This window comes from Lucilia sericata, unplaced genomic scaffold, assembly GCF_015586225.1.
Source record: "Lucilia sericata isolate MDLA Ls3-8-SP2 unplaced genomic scaffold, ASM1558622v1 Contig000198F_arrow, whole genome shotgun sequence".
In the NCBI taxonomy this organism is placed as follows: Eukaryota; Metazoa; Arthropoda; class Insecta; order Diptera; family Calliphoridae; genus Lucilia; species Lucilia sericata.
In genome coordinates, this window is record NW_023994226.1 from 72,917 (window position 1) to 83,367 (window position 10,451).

Consider the following 10,451-nt stretch of genomic DNA (forward strand, 5'->3'; position numbering starts at 1 on the left):
GGGTTAGATCTATTAGCGGTCCAAATTTCATGTAAATCGATTGAGTAGTTTTGCCGTGAAAGCGTAACAAACAAACAGTCTGTTTTATATATATGTATATAGGATTTATTAAATTAATTAATACTAATATATTAAAGAAGTAACATAATTAGAAAACAAATGGAAATAGTAATAAAAAACAAGTAAGAGTGCTATAATCAGCTGTGCCGAATCTTATATACCCTTCACCACAGTGTATTTAAAAATATCAATATTATAAAATTTAAATTTATTTAATTTTCCCGACTTTATTATAGCAATAGCAAAACGAACAACAACAACGCTAAACGAGATAAACACACAAAAAACAAAATACACAAGGCAGTAAAACCAACAGACATCCAAACATACGAAACGAAATACACAAAAAACAAAAACATAATACACAACGCAATGAAACCAACAGACATCCAAACATATGAAACGAAATACTCAAAAAAAACACACAACGCAATGAATAAGCCGTGTTGTTGTTGCTTATTTATCAAACCATGAAAAATTGTCTTTTTTATGAAATTTTAAGAGGTTGTCTCGGATTTTTGCTCATATCTTCATTATTTATTGACCGATTTTGCTGATTTTAAATAGCGATCTTCCCGAAAGCATGCCTAATAGAATTATTTAAGATTCGGATTTCGCTGATATCTGGGGGTCCTCTAAAAACTGATTTCAACAAACATACATACAGACAGACGGACATGGCTTAATCGACTTCGCTATCTATAAGGATTCAGAATATATATACTTTATAGGGTCGGAAAATTATATTTTGGATATTACAAACGGAATGACAAAAGGGTATAATAAGGAAGTTTCATCAATATATTAATAAACATAAGTTGATTTTTAGCTATCAAAAAATATGTTGACGAATTTAAATATCGGGTATGTTTTATTTTTTTATACCCTTCACCTTCGTGAGAAGGGTATATGTATATAAGTTTGTCATTCCGTTTGTAATTTCTATAATATAATTTTCCGCCACTATAAAGTATATATATTCTGGATCCTTATAGATAGCGGAGTCGATTTAGCCATGCCCGTCTGTCGGTCTGTGTGTATGTTGAAATCAGTTTTCAGAAGACCCCAGATGTCTTGCGAGATCCGAATTTTCAATAATTCTATCGGAAATATGATCGAATAGAACGCTATTTAAAATCAGCCCAATCGGCCCATAAATAACAAAGATATGAGTAAAAATCAGAGACCACCTCTGAAAATTTCATCAAAAGTTTACTTTTTTCGTGCATGCTTATACAAAACAATAAACAAACAAAAACAAGACACAGTATCAATCGGTAAATTTTTTTTGTTATTTGTTATTGTAATTCTTGTTTATAAACACAAAGAAAAGAATGAACATCACGTTACGTTGTTATTAGCTAGAATCATGAAATTAAGTATGTGGAGCCTGGATTAGGCGAGAACATATTAAAGTGCACTTTTTGGTACTTTTTCGTTCTACAAAAGGTACTTTTCTATAATATTGAACCTAGAAATATGAAATTTAGCACGTAGGACCTTGACTAGGTAAGAACCTATAAAAAGGGACTTCTTGGTACTTTTTCGTTCTACAAAAGGTAAATTTTGAATTTTCTATAATAATGAACCTAGAAACATGAAATTAAGTATGTAGAGCCCGGATTAGGCGAGAACACATAAAAGGGAACTTTTTGGCACTTTTTAGTTCTACAAAAGGTACTTTTTGAATTTTCTATAATATTGAACCTAGAAACATTATGTAGAGCCTGTATTAAGTGGGAACCCATAAAAGGGAACTTTTTGGTACTTCTTCGTTCTTCAAAAGGTACTTTTTGAAATTTATATAATATTGAACCTAGAAATATGAAATTAAGCATGTAGAGCCCTGATTAAGTTAGAACGAACAAAATTAGACTTTTTGGAACTTTTTCAGTCTTTAAAAGGCCTTGCCGTTTTACAATTGATATTTTTTGATTTTTTGTAATAAAATTCGTACTGTCTTTTAACATCATGGTAAATGGTATATAAGATTCTGCACAGCCGAATATAGAACTCTTACTTGTTTAACTTAATATTTTATTTTTTAAAACATTAGTTTGTTTGCGATATACGTTGTTAAATTATATTAATACAAATTGAAATTGCTGAGATTTAAATTCCGAAAATTTACTTTACTTAAAAATTTAAAGTTTTTATTTATATGTACAATAAAAAATAATAAAATTGAAATATTTTAAATTTATTTGAAATATTTTATAAACACTATTTTTGCGATTTTAGTGCATATAATATTATTAAAGCATTCATGTAGTGACTGTTAAAAATTTGCAAATTCAAAGAGTATGCCGATCATCATGGCTGATGTTAATGCCAACTTGCGACTACATTGTCTTGCAAAGAAAACGTGCACAAAGGCAGAAGCAGACCCCATGGTGGTCTGCAGACATTGCTGAATCTCGTAAAGAATCGCGTAAACTGTTTAACGAGGCTAAGAAAACGGGCAACTGGATTTTTTACAAGACCTCGGTAAACAGGTTCAAAAATCTGGTAAAAAATGCAAAGCGCAAATCTTGGAGATCCTTCTGTAGCGACGTGGAAGGCTCCTTTGAGACTAGTCGTCTTCGTAAAATCTTATTGTCAACTCGTCCTGTTTCGAGTTTTATTCAAAAACCATGTGCAAGTTAGACGGCCAGTAGCCATAAAACCCTAGAAGTTTTAATGGCAACTCACTTTCCAGGCTGTCAGTCCCCGGAAAATGTGACTCACATGTAGTTTACAGATTCCCCAGTTGATACAGGAATATCCATTAATGAAAATATCAGCAGGGCGACAAACAGTTTCGACCCCTATAAATCACCGGGTCCTGAGGGTATAATGCCTGCAGATTTGCAATATAATGCTATCCATTTCATGCCTTGGCTAATGCGGATATATAATGCATGTCTGAAGTGATCTTATATACCAGAATCTTGGTCCAAGTGCACATTGGTCTTCATTCTTAAAGGAGGTAAGACCTCTCTTATGAAGCCAAAGGATTTTAGACCATTAGCCTATTCTCCTTTCTTCTTAAAACCTTGGAAAGTATTATTGATCTTCATCTTAGAATGCACAACAAACCTAACCTTCTATCAGCGTCTCAACATATCTATATGAAGGGTAAATCTGTCGATACTGCACCCAGTGATGCCAGAAAAAAAGAAAAATCCCTTTTTTCCCTACACCCACTTTTTATTTTCCCTACATTTTTCCCTACACTACTTTTTTCCAAGTTTATCTTAAAAAAATACAAAAATAACATAAAAAACTAAAATATTAGCTCCGTTTTATAATATACATATATACATATATATGTATTTTTTTAATTTTAGGAATAAAATTTCTAGAATTTAAATTTTAAATTTTTTTTCTTTCAATTTTACATCATACAAATCTTCCAACCCTGACTCTTCAGTTAAGATTAAAAAACCAAGACAATTGAAAGATTTATAGCAGTATCACGATTCGATGTTAAAAATTTATTTTATGTGCCCCCAACAAAATAATTTTCATAAAATAATTATTTTAAATAAGGTTTACTTTTGCGTTTACTTTTTGCGGTTTACTTTTATAAATTTTCAGAACATTAAATCTATATGAAAGATTTTAGTATGTCGCATGTTTTGTAGACCTCAGTTCAAGAAACCCGAATTTTGGATTATGCCAGTCTTGTAGAGATATGTAGGTACATATATTGTAGAAATTACAAGCGGAATTTTTACTAACGATACACTTAAAACTGATTTCATTTTTAATTTTAAAGTTTAATACATGAAAGGGTATATTTTTAGTTGTTAAAAACTATGAAATTGACAATAGTAAGATCTCTTTCTCTTTTTCCCTACACGTGAACATTTTGAAAAAAATCCCTACACTTGGCATCACTGACTGCACCTCACTCGCTAGTGGGACACATTGAAAAGACCATAAAAGACATCCTCTGGGTACATTGGACACCGGTTTCGCTAAGAATACACTCTCACTGTATCATGAGTGTTCGGCCTTAGGCCGGCTACTTAGCAAATCTTTACTAAGCGAACCCGGTGTAGGTCATATTATAGAGTGGTAAATCCGTGCATCCGATCGTAGGCCCGCTATTTAGCAAATATTAAGCGAAATATTTATTAATTTAATAAATATTTCCTAATTAAATATTTAGGAAATATTGTTGGAACCAACATCCAGTTACAAAATTTTATGAAGATCTGTTTATAATTGACACTACACCCATAGAACCTTTATATCCTACAGAAAATGGCTTCCACATTCATTACTGATTTAAAAATGTTGTTATACCTATGAAATTTGCCATAAATAAATTTTAAAGAAACCAAAATATTCCTACCAATATTTATTGGATCGGTCTATAATTGTTCTTACCCATATTGTATACACTACTCCGAAAATAGTATTGATGTTTATGTAACTATTGAATACGATAATGAAATTCAGTATTAATTATTAATTCGTGGTCTAATATGGGATTAAATTCCAAAAATCGCTTAAAATGTATTTACTGGTCCCAGATGTGCCAAACTTTAGAAATCTATCTTGGAATTTGCGGTTAAGCCGTGAGCCCATAAATTTTATAAAAACAAGTTAGAGTTATATATTCGGATGTGCCGAATCTTATATACTTACTAGGGTGATCGATTATTCGACATTTTTCAAAAACCGGTTTTCGAATAGTTCGAATAGCTGACATTTAAAAAAAACCGGTTGATAGTTTTCAAATTCAGAAAAAACCGGTTAACCGGTTTTTTTTATAAATAAAAAAATATATTTTAATTTGAAAAACTTAATGTTTATGTTTAAATTTGATTAATAAAACATGACCCGAAATGATTTTTAACAGTTTAAAAGATTATAACTTTAGATCTAGTCGTCTGATTTACTTTATTTCTATAATATAAAAAAATTAGGAAAAAAGTGGGACACTTCTGTTATACATAAGGTACTATGTAATCCTAGCTTATTTTAAAAGCCCTGTTTAGGAAATCCGCATAGGCATTCCAACACTTCCATAAAATTTCAGCCGTAAATTAATTATTGTAATTGGAATATAATCTTAAGATTGATAAAATTTTATCAAACAGTTATCAGTTTTACAAATTATTTTTTTTAATTAATTAGGAAAATCAAAAAAGTTTAACGCTAGTTCCTCGACTCAAATATTTTTAAAATTTAGACGGGCTGTATTATTATTTACTTAAAAATTTCATTTAAATAATACAAAGCAAATAAAAGTATTCGAAACCGGTTTTTAAAAAATGAAAAAACCGGGTTATTCGATATTCGAAAAATCAACATTAAGAAAAAACCGACACTGGTAAAGCAGAAAAAACCGGTTGAAAAATCGAGTCGATCACCCTAATACTTACCCTTCATCGTAGTTATTTTATTTTTTTTTTTAACATTTAGTGAGTGAGGCCATATACATATGGTACTAGACGTCATCTAAAGTGAAACTGCGTTTTCAGTTTTTCATTTTGTGATCTTTTCTCCTTTTAAAAGGACTTTAAAGTTGTAAGGATATTAAAATTTATTATAATATATTAACTGAAGCATTTTCGTCAATATGGGTATCCAAGGATAGAGGACAATCTCCGGAATTCAAATCTATTTTTTGTTTTTCACAACGAAATATTTAAAATAATGTTCTTTGAAAATTTCATTCATTTATATCCTTTGGAATTTCTAATATATTTTTCTTAAAAAAAATAGTGTTAAAACCGTATGTTTTCTTTACCGCATATTTAATTTTTGTTCCTATTTCTAGAAAAAAATTATATTATTATTAAAAAACTTTTTTTTTTTTGATAAATAAGCAAATTAATTTTAGCATAATACTGGACATTACTTATTGGACTTGAACAAACCTAAATACGCTTGAAAGCAGTGATCCCATACAGAAAAACTTAATACTCAGTTTTCCACTTTCTAATCTTTTTATACCCTCCACCATCATCAGTGGTGATATAAGTTTGTCATTCCGTGTGTAACACCAAGAAATATTCATCTGAGACAAACAAAGTATATATATTTCGGGTCCTCATTAAATTCTGTGTCGATTTAGCATTGTCCGTCCGTCTGTCTGTCTGTGTAAAACACGCTCATGTTAAAACTAAGCAAAGGAAATCAACCAAGTTCTCGAAAATATTCATTATTGGACTATTGAAAATCGGCAAAATCGGCCGGAGTTAGAAAGAGGTTGAGATTTTGGTCATACAGGGATTTTACAATTTCTTGTTTGTCCTGATAAAAAAATATCAACGTAATAATTATAGAAGGATCTTAATGCTGTTGATAAATTATTAAATAAATTTCTGCAAAATGATAACCCATTTGGAGGTAGGTTATTACTATTTGTTGAATGTTGACTGGTTTAAAAGATACATGTGGGTACAAAAAAAGTACCAAAATACAGTTTTCACCCGGGGCCGAATTTGAAAAAAGTACCAGACACATGTCCGCTTATTTTTTAAATGAACGACGATAAGCTTTAAACTGTTTTTGTATCTTTTCTAGTTTGGGAGATATGAGGTTACCGATTTACCACCTAAACATTCGAATTTCCAAAAATCATGTCTTAGTGAATCTACTTGGTTGGACCTCCTTTCCAAATTTTAGCTCTTTATCTTCAACCGTTTAGGCTGTGCGATGATGAATCAGTCAGCCAGTAACGTTAGATTTTTTTAGGTGTTTATGATCTGTTTTGTGTCTGTGGATCTAAGTCAAACAAACGATGTAGTTTTGTGAAAACTCATGCTGGAAAATGAATTAATTTGTGAACAAATAAAATGGCCGAATTATCGAATATTATAGAAGAACAAAAGGCTAGTTTAGCAAATTTGAATCGAATTATTCAGGCAAAACATGAAACGCACGGTTATGCGCAAATGGTTTTTAAAGAAATAAAGACAAACTGGTGATGATCAAATGTATCCTCGGCCTTTCCTTGGAATGATTTGACATGGGGTCTAACCAGAGTACCATATAATCTGGCACTACGGGTGGCCGGTTGCCACAGGACCTAGTCATGACCGGTCAATTGTTTGAGGTTCCTTCGGGATCCACGTAGTGGCTGTGGTTTATACCCAAAATCGCGGGGAGAGAATATTGGTTTAAGGATTGATATATCCAAATGCCAAATATGTCTGGATTCTCTCTCCGGTGCTGTTGCCATCTCAACAGATGTCACTGGATGATGTGACAAAGCAACTTATTCTGGATTCCTGAACCCGTTAAGATCGTTCTTTATGGTCTGAGAATGGAAGTGATGTAATTGGTGAACGATCCGGAAAGACTACTTTGCCCGACAGGAGACTAGTACTGATTTAGAAGACCTTTTACTTCAGGGAAGTTCTCGGCGCTGTTGCCATCTCAATAGGATTCATATTGTTTCATCCTACCCGGTTGAAGTCCGTTCCCTCAACTCGTCGGGGAATTATTGGGTTCGAATTGACTTTGGAAATTTCTACATCTTATGTCACATTATCTGACATACAGAGGGATTATGACGTCTCTAGGTGCTGTTGCCAAATCAATAGATCCATCTCAGTAGTGCGGTTGCGCGTGCTTTAAGAGGTTAAGGAATGCACTGGAATGGGTCATTAGTTGATGGGGACTGCATTTTAAATAATGCAATCTTGCATGACATCACCTTCCGGTATACCGGAAGATTAATTTCACCTGATGTTGAGGTTTTGCATTTTCCTTATCGGGGTTTGCAGTGGGATTGATCCCATTTTGCCTGTCATTCCGCAAAGGGGCTACTATGGCAAGATATTAGATAGCTCGAGTTCTTCAGCAACGTGCTTGTACATGGACCGGCTCAGATTTTATCATAGAAGGATACAGGGGCGCGTGGTAGACCGTCTCTAGTCTATCCAGTGGATGAAAAAGACCACCGTGAAATAAGGCCGTCATGGCAGGTGTTCACATTAAACTCTCGACATTAGTGACAAACTTGTCAACAAAATCACCACACAATCCTACATAATATCTTCCTACAATAATCTGACTAATGATAGTGATATTTCTAATGCTAATGCGTCTAATCCACCTCAAAATAGTTCACATAATTCAACTTTACCTGAAAATACGGACGACAGTTATAATGTTGCCTGCAATTTTGGTCAAATCAAAACAGTAAATATCGCTCAAGTTCTTTTGACAACTGTTCAAGTTTCTTTGAAAACACATGATGGTACTTCTTTTAATATTCGTGCTCTACTTGATCAGTGTGTTCAAGCAACTTTAATATCTCGCAAAGCTGTAGAGAATTTAAAGCTTCCGATGCATAAAACTTATGCGCAAATAAGTGGTCTTGGTGATAGTACACCATATACATCAAAACGATATGTTAAATTTACACTTTTCTCAAAATTAGAACCAAGTTTTGAAATTAATTGTGTTGCCAAAAATAACGAGTTATCAACCATTGTCTATTGATGAGAGAACATTACCTAATTTGAAAGATTATCAGCTGGTTGACCCACATTTTCCAATATATGGCCCAATCGATATTTTACTTGGTGGTGATGTTTACGGTAAATTAAATTACCTAAACAGCTACAGTTTAAAGACAATTTTCACATTTTGGATGGATAGCTTCCGGTCCAACAAGACCCATGTCTTACCAGAATAATATTATTATTAATGTTTGTTCATTGGAGCAGCAATTGCGTGCTTTCTGGGAACAAGAGGAGATTTTTGAAAGGAGATCTTTAACAGAAGAAGAGAACTTATATGAAAAACATTTTCAAAATACAACAACTCGTGATTCTGTTCACTGCCCTTAAAATCTCTGCTTAAAAAGAAACTTTTACCTAAATTTAACTATTCCGATTATACTGCTTTTCTCGTTTAAAAAGTGTTGAAGCTAAATGTTCTTCCAAATCTTCTTTTGGGAAACTTTACTATAATTTTATGGAAGGTTATAAAAGGTTAGATCATATGGAAAAGTTTGGAATTTATTCTCGTGACTTAGAAACAAATGGATTTTTTGGCCACATTATGTCTCCTACCACAATATTAGCTAAAATTGAGTTTAAAAAATTAGTATTGATATGAATGACAGTATATGACGAATGGCCCGTTTTTGTAGGAAATAGGGTGGCAGAAATACAACGAAAGTCGACAATAGATCAATGGAAATATGTTTCTACTCTAGATAATCCTGCAGATTGTGCTTCGAGAGGAATAACTTCAAAAGAATTAGTTGAACATGATTTATAGTGGAGTGGTCCAAAATGGTTTAAAGAAATGCCTTCATGCTGGCCGAAACAACCAACTCTTACTTATGATGATGTTGATGATATTACTGTTATAAATGCACTTACAGTTGAAGTGAAAAGAAAAGAGTACCCTGTGATTTTAAGAAGATTGTCAACTGTTATCAAACTTATACGTGTTACTGCTTATGTAATTCGCTTCAAAAATAATTTTATATACAAATATTATCAGAACAAATTAATAGATAAAGGCTACACCCAGATCTCGGGATTTCTTACCACCATGGAACTAAACATTTCCAGATTAAACATTAATGGAATATCACATTTCTACTGAAATCCTTGAGCTAACAAAGAAGGATTTTGCCCATTTATTGATTCGACAGATATATTGAGAGTTGGCGGTAGAATACAAAACTCTGAACTAAGCTTCTGCTCTAAACATCCTATTTTATTAAGAAAGCTAAATCCGTTGTCATATCTTCTATTTTTAGATGCACATATGAAGACGCTTCATGGTGGCTTATATTAAATGCAATCCTACGTTTCGCGAGAATATTGGATTCTTTATTGAAAAAATTTAGCTAAAACGAAAGTGTAATATTTGTTTCAAATACAATGCAAAACCTGTCCAACAGATGATTGGGAATTTACCAAGCGTTCGTTTAAAACCTGCTCGGCCTTTTAAACATAGTGGTGTTGACTATGTTGGTCCAATTACAATAAAGCAATCAACAGCTCATAACTCTTATTCCACAGACGCTTTTTTGGCCGCTTTCCGACGCTTTGTTTCACGTCATCATGTGTGTAAAGATTTATATTCTGACTAGGGATGCCAATCGGGACTGATATTTAGAAATCCTGGAATTTTCGGGATTTCAAAATCCCGAAAAATATAAAAAAAAATCCAAAAAACCTTAATAATTTACCGACAAAAATAACATTTTCTATTTCATATTGCAATATGAATACACTTAGTAGGTGTTTACTTTCCAATAAGCATTTTGTGAAAAGAAAAACAAATTAATTCAAAGTACTTATAATAAAAATCTTTCCATCCCAGGTACTGAATAGTAGAATAAAAACCTACTTTTGAGCAAAAGCTTCTTATATCTTATAAATATAAAATAATACCCATGACATCCAAATTTACAATGG